We start from the raw sequence: 17,483 nt of genomic DNA, 5'->3' as shown, positions 1-17,483 counted from the left end.
GCAGATTGCAGGAGCCACTTGGTACTATCAAACCAGCCCAACTTGGCACTGGTGCCACCATGGGTCTGGTCACCATCCTGCCTATCGTAGCTTTTCAGGAGCCAGCCGGTCACTCCCAGCCATAGGCCCCCAGACAAAAAGCTCGGCCCGTTTCCCTGGCAAACAAAAGTAAGTTATCCCGCTTCTGGATGGCAGATTGCAGGAGCCACTTTTCACCATCAAACCAGCCCGACTTGGCACTGGTGCGACCTCTGGTCTGGGAACCATCCTGCGTATCGTGGTTCTAAGGAGCCAGCCGGCCACTCCCAGCCACAGGCCCCCAAACACAAACCACAGCGCTTTTCCCTGGAAAACAAAACTCGCCTGCCAACTTTTTGATGGCAGATTGCAGGAGCCACTTGGTACTATCAAACCAGCCCAACTTGGCACTGGTGCCACCATGGGTCTGGTCACCATCCTGCCTATCGTAGCTTTTCAGGAGCCAGGCGGTCACTCCCAGCCATAGGCCCCCAGACACAAACCTCGGCCCGTTTCCCTGGCAAACAAAAGTAAGCTGCCCCGCTTCTGGATGGCAGATTGCAGGAACCACTTGGTAGTATCAAACCAGCCCGACTTGGCACTGGTGCCACCTCTGGTCTGGGAACCATCCTGCGTATCGTGGATTCTAAGGAGCCATCCGTCCACTCCCAGCCACAGGCCCCCAAACACAAACAACGGCGCTTTTCCCTGGAAAACAAAACTCGCCTGCCAACTTTTTGATGGCAGATTGCAGGAGCCACTTGGTACTATCAAATCAGCCCAACTTGGCACTGGTGCCACCATGGGTCTGGTCACCATCCTGCCTATCGTAGCTTTTCAGGAGCCAGCCGGTCCCTCCCTGCCATAGGCCCCCAGAAACAATACTCGGCCCGTTTCCCTGGCAAACAAAAGTAAGCTACCCCGCTTCTGGATGGCAGATTGCAGGAGCCACTTTGCACCATCAAACTAGCCCGACTTGGCACTGGTGCCACCTCTGGTCTGGGAACCATCCTGCGTATCGTGGATTCTAAGGAGCCAGCCGGCCACTCCCAGCCACAGGCCCCCAAACAAAAACAACGGCGCTTTTCCCTGGAAAACAAAACTCGCCTGCCAACATTTTGATGGCAGATTGCAGGAGCCACTTGGTACTATCAAATCAGCCCAACTTGGCACTGGTGCCACCATGGGTCTGGTCACCATCCTGCCTATCGTAGCTTTTCAGGAGCCATCCGGTCACTCCCAGCCATAGGCCCCCAGACACAAACCTCGGCCCGTTTCCCTGGCAAACAAAAGTAAGCTACCCCGCTTCTGGATGGCAGATTGCAGGACGCACTTGATAGTATCAAACCAGCCCGACTTGGCACTGGTGCCACCTCTGGTCTGGGAACCATGCTGCGTATCGTGGATTCTAATTAGCCATCTGGCCACTCCCACCCACAGGCCCCCAAACAAAAACAACGGCGCTTTTCCCTGGAAAACAAACCTCGCCTGCCAAATTTTGATGGCAGATTGCCGGAGCCACTTGGTACTATCAAACCAGCCCAACTTGACACTGGTGCCACCATGGGTCTGGTCACCATCCTGCCTATCGTAGCTTTTCAGGAGCCAGCCGGTCACTCCCAGCCATAGGCCCCCAGACAAAAACCTTGGCCCGTTTCCCTGGCAAACAAAAGTAAGTTATCCCGCTTCTGGATGGCAGATTGCAGGAGCCACTTTTCACCATCAAACCAGCCCGACTTGGCACTGGTGCCACCTCTGGTCTGGGAACCATCCTGCGTATCCTGGATTCTAAGGAGCCAGCCGGCCACTCCCAGCCACAGGCCCCCAAACACAAACCACAGCGCTTTTCCCTGGAAAACAAAACTCGCCTGCCAACTTTTTGATGGCAGATTGCAGGAGCCACTTGGTACTATCAAACCAGCCCAACTTGGCACTGGTGCCACCATGGATCTGGTCACCATCCTGCCTATCGTAGCTTTTCAGGACCTATCCGGTCACTCCAAGCCATAGGCCCCCAGAGAAAAACCTCGGCCCGTTTCCCTGGCAAACAAAAGTAAGCTGCCCCGCTTCTGGATGGCAGATTGCAGGAACCACTTGGTACTATCAAACCAGCCCAACTTGGCACTGGTGCCACCTTGGGTCTGGGAACCATCCTGCGTATCGTGGATTCTACGGAGCCAGCCGGTCACTCCCAGCCACAGGCCACCAAACACAAACAACGGCGCTTTTCCCTGGAAAACAAAACTCGCCTGCCAACATTTTGATGGCAGATTGCAGGAGCCACTTGCTACTATCAAATCAGCCCAACTTGGCACTGGTGCCACCATGGGTCTGGTCACCATCCTGCCTATCGTAGCTTTTCAGGAGCCAGCCGGTCCCTCCCTGCCATAGGCCCCCAGAGAAAAACCTCGGCCCGTTACCCTGGCAAACAAAAGTAAGCTACCCCGCTTCTGGATGGCAGATTGCAGGAGCCACTTTGCACCATCAAACTAGCCCGACTTGGCACTGGTGCCACCTCAGGTCTGGGAACCATCCTGCGTATCGTTCATTGTAAGGAGCCAGCCGGCCACTCCCAGCCACAGGCCCCCAGACACAAAAAACGGCGCTTTTCCCTGGAAAACAAAACTCGCCTGCCAACTTTTTGATGGCAGATTGCAGGAGCCACTTGGTACTATCAAATCAGCCCAACTTGGCACTGGTGCCACCATGGGTCTGGTCACCATCCTGCCTATCGTAGCTTTTCAGGAGCCAGCCGGTCACTCCCAGCCATAGGCCCCCAGACACAAAACTCGGCCCGTTTCCCTGGCAAACAAAAGTAAGCTACCCCGCTTCTGGATGGCACATTGCAGGAGCCACTTTGCACCATCAAACTGGCCCGACTTGGCACTGGTGCGACCTCTGGTCTGGGAACCATCCCGCGTATCGTGGATTCTAAGGAGCCAGCCGGTCACTCCCACCCACAGGCCCCCAAACACAAACAACGGCACTTTTCCCTGGAAAACAAAACTCGCCTGCCAACTTTTTGATGGCAGATTGCAGGAGCCACTTGGTACTATCAAACCAGCCCAACTTGGCACTGGTGCCACCATGGGTCTGGTCACCATCCTGCCTATCGTAGCTTTTCAGGAGCCAGCCGGTCACTCCCAGCCATAGGCCCCCAGACAAAAACCTCGGCCCATTTCCCTGGCAAACAAAAGTAAGTTATCCCGCTTCTGGATGGCAGATTGCAGGAGCCACTTTTCACCATCAAACCAGCCCAACTTGGCACTGGTGCCACCTCTGGTCTGGGAACCATCCTGCGTATCGTTCATTGTAAGGAGCCAGCCGGCCACTCCCTGCCACAGGCCCCCAAACACAAACAACGGCGCTTTTCCCTGGAAAACAAACTCGCCTGCCAACTTTTTGATGGCAGATTGCAGGAGCCACTTGGTACTATCAAACCAGCCCAACTTGGCACTGGTGCCACCATGGGTCTGGTCACCATCCTGCCTATCGTAGCTTTTCAGGTGCCAGGCGGTCACTCCCAGCCATAGGCCCTGAGACACAAACCTCGGCCCGTATCCCTGGCATACAAAAGTAAGCTGCCCCGCTTCTGGATGGCAGATTGCAGGACGCACTTGGTACTATCAAACCAGCCCAACTTGGCACTGGTGCCACCTCTGGTCTGGGAACCATGCCGCGTATCGTGGATTCTAAGGAGCCAGCCGGCCACTCCCACCCACAGGCGCCCAAACAGAAACAACGGCGCTTTTCCCTGGAAAACAAAACTCGCCTGCCAACATTTTCATGGCAGATTGCAGGAGCCACTTGGTACTATCAAATAAGCCCAACTTGGCACTGGTGCCACCATGGGTCTGGTCACCATCCTGCCTATCGTAGCTTTTCAGGAGCCAGCCGGTCACTCCCAGCCATAGGCCCCCAGACACAAACCTCGGCCCGTTTCCCTGGCAAACAAAAGTAAGCTGCCCCGCTTCTGGATGGCAGATTGCAGGAACCACTTTGCACCATCAAACTAGCCCGACTTGGCACTGGTGCCACCTCTGGTCTGGGAACCATGCTGCGTATCGTGGATTCTAAGGAGCCATCCGTCCACTCCCAGACACAGGCCCCCAAACACAAACAACGGCGCTTTTCCCTGGAAAACAAAACTCGCCTGCCAACTTTTTGATGGCAGATTGCAGGAGCCACTTGGTACTATCAAATCAGCCCAACTTGGCACTGGTGCCACCATGGGTCTGGTCACCATCCTGCCTATCGTAGCTTTTCAGGAGCCAGCCGGTCCCTCCCTGCCATAGGCCCCCAGAAACAATACTCGGCCCGTTTCCCTGGCAAACAAAAGTAAGCTGCCCCGCTTCTGGATGGCAGATTGCAGGAGCCACTTTGCACCATCAAACTAGCCCGACTTGGCACTGGTGCCACCTCTGGTCTGGGAACCATCCTGCGTATCGTGGATTCTAAGGAGCCAGCCGGCCACTCCCACCCACAGGCCCCCAAACAAAAACAACGGCGCTTTTCCCTGGAAAACAAAACTCGCCTGCCAATTTTTTGATGGCAGATTGCAGGAGCCACTTGGTACTATCAAATCAGCCCAACTTGGCACTGGTGCCACCATGGGTCTGGTCACCATCCTGCCTATCGTAGCTTTTCAGGAGCCATCCGGTCACTCCCAGCCATAGGCCCCCAGACACAAACCTCGGCCCGTTTCCCTGGCAAACAAAAGTAAGCTACCCCGCTTCTGGATGGCAGATTGCAGGACGCACTTGATAGTATCAAACCAGCCCGACTTGGCACTGGTGCCACCTCTGGTCTGGGAACCATGCTGCGTATCGTGGATTCTAATTAGCCATCTGGCCACTCCCACCCACAGGCCCCCAAACAAAAACAACGGCGCTTTTCCCTGGAAAACAAACCTCGCCTGCCAAATTTTGATGGCAGATTGCCGGAGCCACTTGGTACTATCAAACCAGCCCAACTTGACACTGGTGCCACCATGGGTCTGGTCACCATCCTGCCTATCGTAGCTTTTCAGGAGCCAGCCGGTCACTCCCAGCCATAGGCCCCCAGACAAAAACCTTGGCCCGTTTCCCTGGCAAACAAAAGTAAGTTATCCCGCTTCTGGATGGCAGATTGCAGGAGCCACTTTTCACCATCAAACCAGCCCGACTTGGCACTGGTGCCACCTCTGGTCTGGGAACCATCCTGCGTATCCTGGATTCTAAGGAGCCAGCCGGCCACTCCCAGCCACAGGCCCCCAAACACAAACCACAGCGCTTTTCCCTGGAAAACAAAACTCGCCTGCCAACTTTTTGATGGCAGATTGCAGGAGCCACTTGGTACTATCAAACCAGCCCAACTTGGCACTGGTGCCACCATGGATCTGGTCACCATCCTGCCTATCGTAGCTTTTCAGGACCTATCCGGTCACTCCAAGCCATAGGCCCCCAGAGAAAAACCTCGGCCCGTTTCCCTGGCAAACAAAAGTAAGCTGCCCCGCTTCTGGATGGCAGATTGCAGGAACCACTTGGTACTATCAAACCAGCCCAACTTGGCACTGGTGCCACCTTGGGTCTGGGAACCATCCTGCGTATCGTGGATTCTACGGAGCCAGCCGGTCACTCCCAGCCACAGGCCACCAAACACAAACAACGGCGCTTTTCCCTGGAAAACAAAACTCGCCTGCCAACATTTTGATGGCAGATTGCAGGAGCCACTTGCTACTATCAAATCAGCCCAACTTGGCACTGGTGCCACCATGGGTCTGGTCACCATCCTGCCTATCGTAGCTTTTCAGGAGCCAGCCGGTCCCTCCCTGCCATAGGCCCCCAGAGAAAAACCTCGGCCCGTTTCCCTGGCAAACAAAAGTAAGCTACCCCGCTTCTGGATGGCAGATTGCAGGAGCCACTTTGCACCATCAAACTAGCCCGACTTGGCACTGGTGCCACCTCAGGTCTGGGAACCATCCTGCGTATCGTTCATTGTAAGGAGCCAGCCGGCCACTCCCAGCCACAGGCCCCCAGACACAAAAAACGGCGCTTTTCCCTGGAAAACAAAACTCGCCTGCCAACTTTTTGATGGCAGATTGCAGGAGCCACTTGGTACTATCAAATCAGCCCAACTTGGCACTGGTGCCACCATGGGTCTGGTCACCATCCTGCCTATCGTAGCTTTTCAGGAGCCAGCCGGTCACTCCCAGCCATAGGCCCCCAGACACAAAACTCGGCCCGTTTCCCTGGCAAACAAAAGTAAGCTACCCCGCTTCTGGATGGCACATTGCAGGAGCCACTTTGCACCATCAAACTGGCCCGACTTGGCACTGGTGCGACCTCTGGTCTGGGAACCATCCCGCGTATCGTGGATTCTAAGGAGCCAGCCGGTCACTCCCACCCACAGGCCCCCAAACACAAACAACGGCACTTTTCCCTGGAAAACAAAACTCGCCTGCCAACTTTTTGATGGCAGATTGCAGGAGCCACTTGGTACTATCAAACCAGCCCAACTTGGCACTGGTGCCACCATGGGTCTGGTCACCATCCTGCCTATCGTAGCTTTTCAGGAGCCAGCCGGTCACTCCCAGCCATAGGCCCCCAGACAAAAACCTCGGCCCATTTCCCTGGCAAACAAAAGTAAGTTATCCCGCTTCTGGATGGCAGATTGCAGGAGCCACTTTTCACCATCAAACCAGCCCAACTTGGCACTGGTGCCACCTCTGGTCTGGGAACCATCCTGCGTATCGTTCATTGTAAGGAGCCAGCCGGCCACTCCCTGCCACAGGCCCCCAAACACAAACAACGGCGCTTTTCCCTGGAAAACAAACTCGCCTGCCAACTTTTTGATGGCAGATTGCAGGAGCCACTTGGTACTATCAAACCAGCCCAACTTGGCACTGGTGCCACCATGGGTCTGGTCACCATCCTGCCTATCGTAGCTTTTCAGGTGCCAGGCGGTCACTCCCAGCCATAGGCCCTGAGACACAAACCTCGGCCCGTATCCCTGGCATACAAAAGTAAGCTGCCCCGCTTCTGGATGGCAGATTGCAGGACGCACTTGGTACTATCAAACCAGCCCAACTTGGCACTGGTGCCACCTCTGGTCTGGGAACCATGCCGCGTATCGTGGATTCTAAGGAGCCAGCCGGCCACTCCCACCCACAGGCCCCCAAACAGAAACAACGGCGCTTTTCCCTGGAAAACAAAACTCGCCTGCCAACATTTTCATGGCAGATTGCAGGAGCCACTTGGTACTATCAAATAAGCCCAACTTGGCACTGGTGCCACCATGGGTCTGGTCACCATCCTGCCTATCGTAGCTTTTCAGGAGCCAGCCGGTCACTCCCAGCCATAGGCCCCCAGACACAAACCTCGGCCCGTTTCCCTGGCAAACAAAAGTAAGCTGCCCCGCTTCTGGATGGCAGATTGCAGGAACCACTTTGCACCATCAAACTAGCCCGACTTGGCACTGGTGCCACCTCTGGTCTGGGAACCATGCTGCGTATCGTGGATTCTAAGGAGCCATCCGTCCACTCCCAGACACAGGCCCCCAAACACAAACAACGGCGCTTTTCCCTGGAAAACAAAACTCGCCTGCCAACTTTTTGATGGCAGATTGCAGGAGCCACTTGGTACTATCAAACCAGCCCAACTTGGCACTGGTGCCACCATGGGTCTGGTCACCATCCTGCCTATCGTAGCTTTTCAGGAGCCAGCCGGTCACTCGCAGCCATAGGCCCCCAGACACAAAGCTCGGCCCGTTTCCCTGGCAAACAAAAGTAAGCTGCCCCGCTTCTGGATGGCAGATTGCAGGACGCACTTGGTAGTATCAAACCAGCCCGACTTGGCACTGGTGCCACCTCTGGTCTGGGAACCATCCTGCGTATCGTGGATTCTAAGCAGCCAGCCGGCCACTCCCAGCCACAGGCCCCCAAACACAAACAACGGCGCTTTTCCCTGGAAAACAAAACTCGCCTGACAACTTTTTGATGGCAGATTGCAGGAGCCACTTGGTACTATCAAATCAGCCCAACTTGGCACTGGTGCCACCATGCGTTTGGTCACCATCCTGCCTATCGTAGCTTTTCAGGAGCCAGACGGTCACTCCCAGCTATAGGCCCCCAGACAAAAACCTCGGCCCGTTTCCCTGGCATACAAAAGTAAGCTGCCCCGCTTCTGGATGGCAGATTGCAGGAACAACTTGGTACTATCAAACCAGCCCGACTTGGCACTGGTGCCACCTCTGGTCTGGGAACCATCCTGCGTATCGTGGATTCTAAGGAGCCATCCGTCCACTCCCAGCCACAGGCCCCCAAACACAAACAACGGCGCTTTTCCCTGGAAAACAAAACTCGCCTGCCAACATTTTGATGGCAGATTGCAGGAGCCACTTGGTACTATCAAACCAGCCCAACTTGGCACTGGTGCCAGCATGGATCTGGTCACCATCCTGCCTATCGTAGCTTTTCAGGACCTAGCCGGTCACTCCAAGCCATAGGCGCCCAGACAAAAAGCTCGGCCCGTTTCCCTGGCAAACAAAGTAAGCTGCCCCGCTTCTGGATGGCAGATTGCAGGAACCACTTGGTACTATCAAACCAGCCCGACTTGGCACTGGTGCCACCTTGGGTCTGGGAACCATCCTGCGTATCGTGGATTCTAAGGAGCCAGCCGGTCACTCCCAGCCACAGGCCCCCAAACACAAACAACGGCGCTTTTCCCTGGAAAACAAAACTCGCCTCCCAATATTTTGATGGCAGATTGCAGGAGCCACTTGGTACTATCAAACCAGCCCAACTTGGCACTGGTGCCACCATGGGTCTGGTCACCATCCTGCCTATCGTAGCTTTTCAGGAGCCAGCCGGTCCCTCCCTGCCATAGGCCCCCAGAGAAAAACCTCGGCCCGTTTCCCTGGCAAACAAAAGTAAGCTACCCCGCTTCTGGATGGCAGATTGCAGGAGCCACTTTGCACCATCAAACTAGCCCGACTTGGCACTGGTGCCACCTCAGGTCTGGGAACCATCCTGCGTATCGTGGATTCTAAGGAGCCAGCCGGCCACTCCAGCCACAGGCCCCCAGACACAAACAACGGCGCTTTTCCCTGGAAAACAAAACTCGCCTGCCAACATTTAGATGGCAGATTGCAGGAGCCACTTGGTACTGTCAAATCAGCCCAACTTGGCACTGGTGCCACCATGGGTCTGGTCACCATCCTGCCTATCGTAGCTTTTCAGGACCTAGCAGGTCACTCCCAGCCATAGGCGCCCAGACACAAAGCTCGGCCCGTTTCCCTGGCAAACAAAAGTAAGCTGCCCCGCTTCTGGATGGCAGATTTCCGGAGCCACTTGGTACTATCAAACCAGCCCGACTTGGCACTGGTGCCACCTCTGGTCTGGGAACCATGCTGCGTATCGTGGATTCTAAGGAGCTATCCGTCCACTCCCAGGAACAGGCCCCCAAACACAAACAACGGCGCTTTTCCCTGGAAAACAAAACTCACCTGCCAACATTTTGATGGCAGATTGCAGGAGCCACTTGCTACTATCAAATCAGCCCATCTTGGCACTGGTGCCACCATGGGTCTGGTCACCATCCTGCCTATCGTAGGTGTTCAGGCGCCAGCCGGTCACTCCCAGCCATAGGCCCCCAGAGAAAAACCTCGGCCCGTTTCCCTGGCAAACAAAAGTAAGCTGCCCCGCTTCTGGATGGCAGATTGCAGGAGCCACTTTGCACCATCAAACCAGCCCAACTTGGCACTGGTGCCACCTCTGGTCTGGGAACCATGCTGTGTATCGTGGATTCCAATTAGCAAGCCGGCCACTCCCAGCCACAGGCCTCCAAACACAAACAACGGCGCTTTTCCCTGGAAAACAAAACTCGCCTGCCAACTTTTTGATGGCAGATTGCAGGAGCCACTTGGTACTATCAAACCAGCCCAACTTGGCACTGGTGCCACCATGGGTCTGCTCACCATCCTGCCTATCGTAGCTTTTCAGGACCTAGACGGTCACTCCCAGCCATAGGCCCCGTGTCACAAAGCTCGGCCCGTTTCCCTGGCAAACAAAAGTAAGCTGTCCCGCTTCTGGATGGCAGATTGCAGGATCCACTAGGTATTATCAAACCAGACCGACTTGGCACTGGTGCCACCTCTGGTCTGGGAACCATCCTGCGTATCGTGGATTCTAAGCAGCCAGCCGGCCACTCCCAGCCACAGGCCCCCAAACAGAAACAACGGCGCTTTTCCCTGGAAAACAAAACTCGCCTGCCAACATTTTGATGGCAGATTGCAGGAGCCACTTGGTACTATCAAACCAGCCCAACTTGGCACTGGTGCCACCATGGGTCTGGTCACCATCCTGCCTATCGTAGCTTTTCAGGAGCCAGCCGGTCACTCCAAGCCATAGGCCCCCAGACAAAAACCTCGGCCCGTTTCCCTGGCAAAGAAAAATAAGCTACCCCGCTTCTGGATGGCACATTGCAGGAGCCACTTTGCACCATCAAACCAGCCCGACTTGGCACTGGTGCCACCTCTGGTCTGGGAACCATCCTGCGTATCGTGGATTCTAATTAGCCATCCGTCCACTCCCAGCCACAGGCCCCCAAACAAAAACAACGGCGCTTTTCCCTGGAAAACAAAACTCGCCTGCCAAATTTTGATGGCAGATTGCCGGAGCCACTGGGTACTATCAAACCAGCCCAACTTGACACTGGTGCCACCATGGGTCTGGTCACCATCCTGCCTATCGTAGCTTTTCAGGAGCCAGCCGGTCACTCCCAGCCATAGGCCCCCAGACAAAAAGCTCGGACCGTTTCCCTGGCAAACAAAAGTAAGTTATTCCGCTACTGGATGGCAGATTGCAGGAGCCACTTTTCACCATCAAACCAGCCCGACTTGGCACTGGTGCCACCTCTGGTCTGGGAACCATGCTGCGTATCGTGGATTCTAAGGAGCCAGCCGGCCACTCCCAGCCACAGGCCCCCAAACACAAACAACGGCTCATTTCCCTGGATAACAAACTCGCCTGCCAACTTTTTGATGGCAGATTGCAGGAGCCACTTGGTACTATCAAACCAGCCCAACTTGGCACTGGTGCCACCATGGGTCTGGTCACCATCCTGCCTATCGTAGCTTTTCAGGAGCCAGCCGGTCACTCCCAGCCATAGGCCCCGAGACACAAACCTCGGCCCGTTTCCCTGGCAAACAAAAGTAAGCTACCCCGCTTCTGGATGGCAGATTGCAGGACGCACTTGGTACTATCAAACCAGCCCAACTTGGCACTGGTGCCACCTCTGGTCTGGGAACCATGCTGCGTATCGTGGATTCTAAGGAGCCAGCCGGCCACTCCCAGCCACAGGCCCCCAAACAAAAACAACGGCGCTTTTCCCTGGAAAACAAAACTCGCCTGCCAACATTTTGATGGCAGATTGCAGGAGCCACTTGGTACTATCAAACCAGCCCAACTTGGCACTGGTGCCACCATGGGTCTGGTCACCATCCTGCCTATCTTAGCTTTTCAGGAGCCAGCCGGTCACTCCCAGCCATAGGCCCCCAGACACAAACCTCGGCCCGTTTCCCTGGCAAACCAAAGTAAGCTGCCCCGCTTCTGGATGGCAGATTGCAGGAGCTACTTAGTACTATCAAATCAGCCCGACTTGGCACAGGTGCCACCTTGGATCTGGGAACCATCCTGTGTATCGTGGATTTTCAGGGGCCAGCCAGCCACTCTCAGCCATATGCCCCCAAAAACAAACCACGGACCTTTTCTCTGGCAAACAAAACTCAACTGCCCCTCTTCTGGATGGCAAATTTTAGGACGCACTTTGTACTACGAAAACCGCCCGACGTGGCACTGGTGCCACCTTGTGTCAGGGAACCATCCTGCATATCGAGCTTTTTAAGGAGCCAGCCGGCCACGCCCAGCCATATACCCCCAAAAACAAACCACGGACCATTTCTCATGGAAACAAAAATCCGCTGCCCCGCGTCTGGATGGCAGATTGCAGGAGCCACTTTGCACCATCAAACCAGCCCGACTTGGCACTGGTGCCACCTTGGGTCTGGGAACAATCCTGCGTATCGTACATATTCAGGAACCAGCCGAACACTCCCAGCCACAGGCCCCCAAACACAAACAACGGCCCATTTCCCTGGCAAACAAAACTCAGCTGCCCCGCTTCTGGATGGCAGTTTGCAGGAGCCACTTGGGACTATCAAACCAGCCCGACTTGGCACTGGTGCCACCTTGGGTCTGGGAACCATCCTGCGTATGGTGGATTCTAAGGAGCCAGCCGGCCACTCCCAGCCACAGGCCCCCAACAAAAACCACGGCCCTTTTTTCTGGCAAACAAAACTTAGCTGCCTCACTTCTGGATGGCAGATTGCAGGAGCCACTTGGTGTAATCAAACCAGCCCGACTTGGCACTGGTGCCACCTTGGGTCTGGGAACCATCCTGCGTATCGTGGATTCTAAGGAGCCAGCCGGCCACTCCCAGCCACAGGCCCCCAAACAAAATCAACGGCGCTGTTCCCTGGAAAACAAAACACGCCTGCCAACTTTTTGATGGAGTTTGCAGGAGCCACTTGGTACTATCAAACCAGCCCGACTTGGCACTGGTGCCACCTTGGGTCTGGGAAACATCCTGCGTATCGTGGATTCTTAGGAGCCAGCCGGCCACTCCTAGCCACAGGCCCCCAGACAAAAACCTAGGCCTATTTCTCTGGCAAACAAAAGTAAGCTGCCCCGCTTCTGGATGGCAGATTGCAGGAGACACTTGGTACTATCAAACCAGCCCAACTTGGCACTGGTGCCACCTCTGGTCTGGGAACCATGCTGTGTATCGTGGATATTCAGGGGCCAGCCGGCCACTCTCAGCCATATGTCCCCAAACAGAAACCTCGGCCCGTTTCTCTGGCAAACAAAACTCAACTGCCCCTCTTCTGGATGGCAAATTGCAGGATGAACTTGATACTAAAACCGCAGGCCGACTTGGTAGTGGTGACACCTTGGACCTGGGAACCATCATGCGTATCGAGCATTTTAAGGAGCCAGCCGGCCACTCCCAGCAATATGCCCCCAAAAACAATCCACGGAATTTTTCTCTGGCAAACAAAAATCAGCTGCCCCGCTTCTGGATGGCAGATTGCAGGAGCCACTTTGCACCATCAAACCAGCCCGACTTGGCACTGGTGCCACCTTGCATCTGGGAACCATGCTGCCTAGCGTGGATTTTCAGGAGCCAGCCGGCCACTCTCAGCCATAGGCCCCCAAACAAAACCCACGGCCCGTTTCCCTGGCAAACAAAATTAAGCTGCCCCGCTTCTGGATGGCAGATTGCAGGACGCACTTGGTAGTATCAAACCAGCCCGACTTGGCACTGGTGCCACCTTGGGTCTGGGAACCATCCTGCGTATTGTGGGTTCAAAGGAGCCAGCCGGCCACTCCCAGCCACAGGCCCCCAAATACAAACAACGGCGCTTTTCCCTGGAAAACAAAACTCGCCTGACAACTTTTTGATGGCAGATTGCAGGAGCCACTTGGAACTATCAAACCAGCCCAACTTGGCACTGGTGCCACCATGGGTCTGGTCACCATCCTGCCTATCATAGCTTTTCAGGAGCCAGCCGGTCACTCCCAGCCATAGGTCCCCAGTCACAAACCTCGGCCCGTTTCCCTGGCAAACAAAAGTAAGCTGCCCCGCTTCTGGATGGCAGATTGCAGGAGCCACTTGGTACTATCAAACCAGCCCAACTTGGCACTGGTGCCACCTCTGGTCTGGGAACCATGCTGCGTAACACAGATTCTAAGGCGCCAGTCGGCCACTCCCAGCCACAAGCTCCCAAACACAAACAACGGCGCTATTCTCTGGCAAACAAAACTCCACTGCCCCTCTTCTGGATGGCAAATTGCAGGACGCACTTGGTACTATAAAAACAGCCCGACTTGGCACTGGTGCCACCTTGGGTCTGGGAACCATCCTGCGTATCGATCTTTTTAATGAGACAGCCGGCCACTCCCAGCCATATGCCCCCAAACACAACCCACGGCCCTTTTCTCTGGCAAACAAAACTCAACTGCACCGCTTCTGGATGGCAGATTGCAGGAGCCACTTGGTACTATCAAACTAGCCCGACTTGGCACTGGTGCCACCTTGGGTCTGGGAACCATCCTGCGTATGGTGGATTCTAAGGAGCAGGCCGGCCACTCCCAGCCACAGGCCCCCAACAAAAACCACGGCCCTTTTTTCTGGCAAACAAAACTTAGCTGCCTCACTTCTGGATGGCAGATTGCAGGAGCCACTTGGTGTAATCAAACCAGCCCGACTTGGCACTGGTGCCACCTTGGGTCTGGGAACCATCCTGCGTATCGTGGATTCTAAGGAGCCAGCCGGCCACTCCCAGCCACAGGTCCCCAAACAAAATCAACGGCGCTGTTCCCTGGAAAACAAAACACGTCTGCCAACATTTTGATGGAGTTTGCAGGAGCCACTTGGTACTATCAAACCAGCCCGACTTGGCACTGGTGCCACCTTGGGTCTGGGAAACATCCTGCGTATCGTGGATTCTAAGGAGCCAGCCGGCCACTCCCAGCCACAGGCCCCCAGACAAAAACCTAGGCCTATTTCTCTGGCAAACAAAAGTAAGCTGCCCCGCTTCTGGATGGCAGATTGCAGGAGACACTTGGGACTATCAAACCAGCCCAACTTGGCACTGGTGCCACCTTGGATCTGGGAACCATGCTGTGTATCGTGGATATTCAGGGGCCAGCCGGCCACTCTCAGCCATATGTCCCCAAACAGAAACCTCGGCCCGTTTCTCTGGCAAACAAAACTCAACTGCCCCTCTTCTGGATGGCAAATTGCAGGATGAACTTGATACTAAAACCGCAGGCCGACTTGGTAGTGGTGACACCTTGGGCCTGGGAACCATCATGCGTATCGAGCATTTTAAGGAGCCAGCCGGCCACTCCCAGCAATATGCCCCCAAAAACAATCCACGGAATTTTTCTCTGGCAAACAAAAATCAGCTACCCCGCTTCTGGATGGCAGATTGCAGGAGCCACTTTGCACCATCAAACCAGCCCGACTTGGCACTGGTGCCACCTTGCATCTGGGAACCATGCTGCCTAGCGTGGATTTTCAGGAGCCAGCCGGCCACTCTCAGCCATAGGCCCCCATACAAAACCCACGGCCCGTTTCCCTGGCAAACAAAATTAAGCTGCCCCGCTTCTGGATGGCAGATTGCAGGACGCACTTGGTAGTATCAAACCAGCCCGACTTGGCACTGGTGCCACCTCGGGTTTGGGAACCATGCTGCGTATCATGGATTTTCAGGAGCCAGGCGTCCACTGCCAGCCACAGGCCCCGAAACACAAACAACAGCCTTTTTCTCTGGCAAACAAAATTCAGCTGCCCCGCTTCTGGATGGCAGATTGCAGGAACGACTTGGTACTAACAAACCAGCCCGACTTGGCACTGGTGCCACCTTGGGTCTGGGAACCATCCTGCGTATCGTGGATTCTAAGGAGCCAGCTGGCCACTCCCAGCCACAGGCCCCAAAACACACACAACGGTGCTTTTCCCTGGAAAACAAAACTCGCCTGCCAAACATTTGATGGCAGATTGCAGGAGCCACTTGGTACTATCAAACCAGCCCAACTTGGCACTGGTGCCACCATGGGTCTGGTCACCATCCTGCCTATCGTAGCTTTTCAGGTGCCAGCCAGCCACCCCCAGCCAGAGGCCCCTAGACAAATATTTCGGCCCGTTTCCCTGGCAAACAAAAGTAAGCTACCCCGCTTCTGGATGGCAGATTGCAGGAGCCACTTTGCACCATCAAACCAGCCCAACTTGGCACTGGTGCCACCTCTGGTCTGGGAACCATCCTGCGTATCGTGGGTTCTAAGGAGCCAGCTGGCCACTCCCAGCCACAGGCCCCCAAACACAAACAACGGCGCTTTTCCCGGGAAAACAAAACTCGCCTGCCAGCTTTTTGATGGCAGATTGCCGGAGCCACTTGGTACTATCAAACCAGCCCAACTTGGCACTGGTGCCACCATGGGTCTGGTCACCATCCTGCCTATCGTAGCTTTTCAGGAGCCAGCCGGTCACTCCCAGCCATAGGCCCCCAAACACAAACCTCGGCCCGTTTCCCTGGCAAACAAAAGTAAGCTGCCCCGCTTCTGCATGGCAGATTGCAGGAGCTATTTAGTCCTATCAAACCAGCCCGACTTGGCACTGGTGCCACCTCTGGTCTGGGAACCATCCTGCCTATCGTGGATTTTCAGGGGCCAGCCGGCCACTCTCTGCCATATGCCCCCAAAAACAAACCACGGCCCTTTTCTCTGGCAAACAAAACTCAACTGCCCCTCTTCTGGATGGCAAATTTTAGGACGCACTTTGTACTACGAAAACCGCCCGACGTGGCACTGGTGCCACCTTGTGTCAGGGAACCATCCTGCATATCGAGCTTTTTAAGGAGCCAGCCGGCCACGCCCAGCCATATACCCCCAAAAACAAACCACGGACCATTTCTCATGGAAACAAAAATCCGCTGCCCCGCGTCTGGATGGCAGATTGCAGGAGCCACTTTGCACCATCAAACCAGCCCGACTTGGCACTGGTGCCACCTTGGGTCTGGGAACAATCCTGCATATCGTGGATTCTAAGGAGCCAGCCGGCCACTCCCAGCCACAGGCCCCCAAACACAAACAACGGCGCTTTTCCCTGGAAAACAAAACTCGCCTGCCAGCTTTTTGATGGCAGATTGCAGGAGCCACTTGGTACTATCAAATCATCCCAACTTGGCACTGGTGCCACTATGGGTCTGGGAACCATCCTGCCTATTGTAGCATTTCAGGAGCCAGCCGGTCACTCCCAGCCATAGTCCCCCAGACACAAACCTCGGACCGTTTCCCTGGCAAACAAAATTAAGCTGCCCCGATTCTGGATGGCAGATTGCAGGAGCCACTTGGTAGTGTCAAACCAGCCCGACTTGGCACTGGTGCCACCTTGGGTCTGGGAACCATCCTGCGTATCGTGGATTCTAAGCAGCCACCCGGCCACTCTGAGCCACAGGCGCCCAAACACAAACAACGGCGCTTTTCCCTGGAAAACAAAACTCGCCTGCCAACATTTTGATGGCAGATTGCAGGAGCCACTTGGTGCTATCAAACCAGCCCAACTTGGCACTGGTGCCACCATGGGTCTGGTCACCATCCTGCCTATCGTAGCTTTTCAGGAGCCAGCCGGTCACTCCCAGCCATAGACCCCCAGACACAAACCTCGGCCCGTTTCCCTGTCAAACAAAAGTAAGCTGCCCCGCTTCTGGATGGCAGATTGCAGGAGCTACTTAGTACTATCAAATCAGCCCGACTTGGCACAGGTGCCACCTTGGATCTGGGAACCATCCTGTGTATCGTGGATTTTCAGGGGCCAGCCAGCCACTCTCAGCCATATGCCCCCAAAAACAAACCACGGACCTTT

This window comes from Melospiza melodia, chromosome 6, assembly GCF_035770615.1.
Source record: "Melospiza melodia melodia isolate bMelMel2 chromosome 6, bMelMel2.pri, whole genome shotgun sequence".
NCBI lineage: Eukaryota > Metazoa > Chordata > Aves > Passeriformes > Passerellidae > Melospiza > Melospiza melodia.
The sequence above is the reverse complement of the archived record's forward strand: the minus strand, read 5'-3'. Positions refer to the sequence as shown.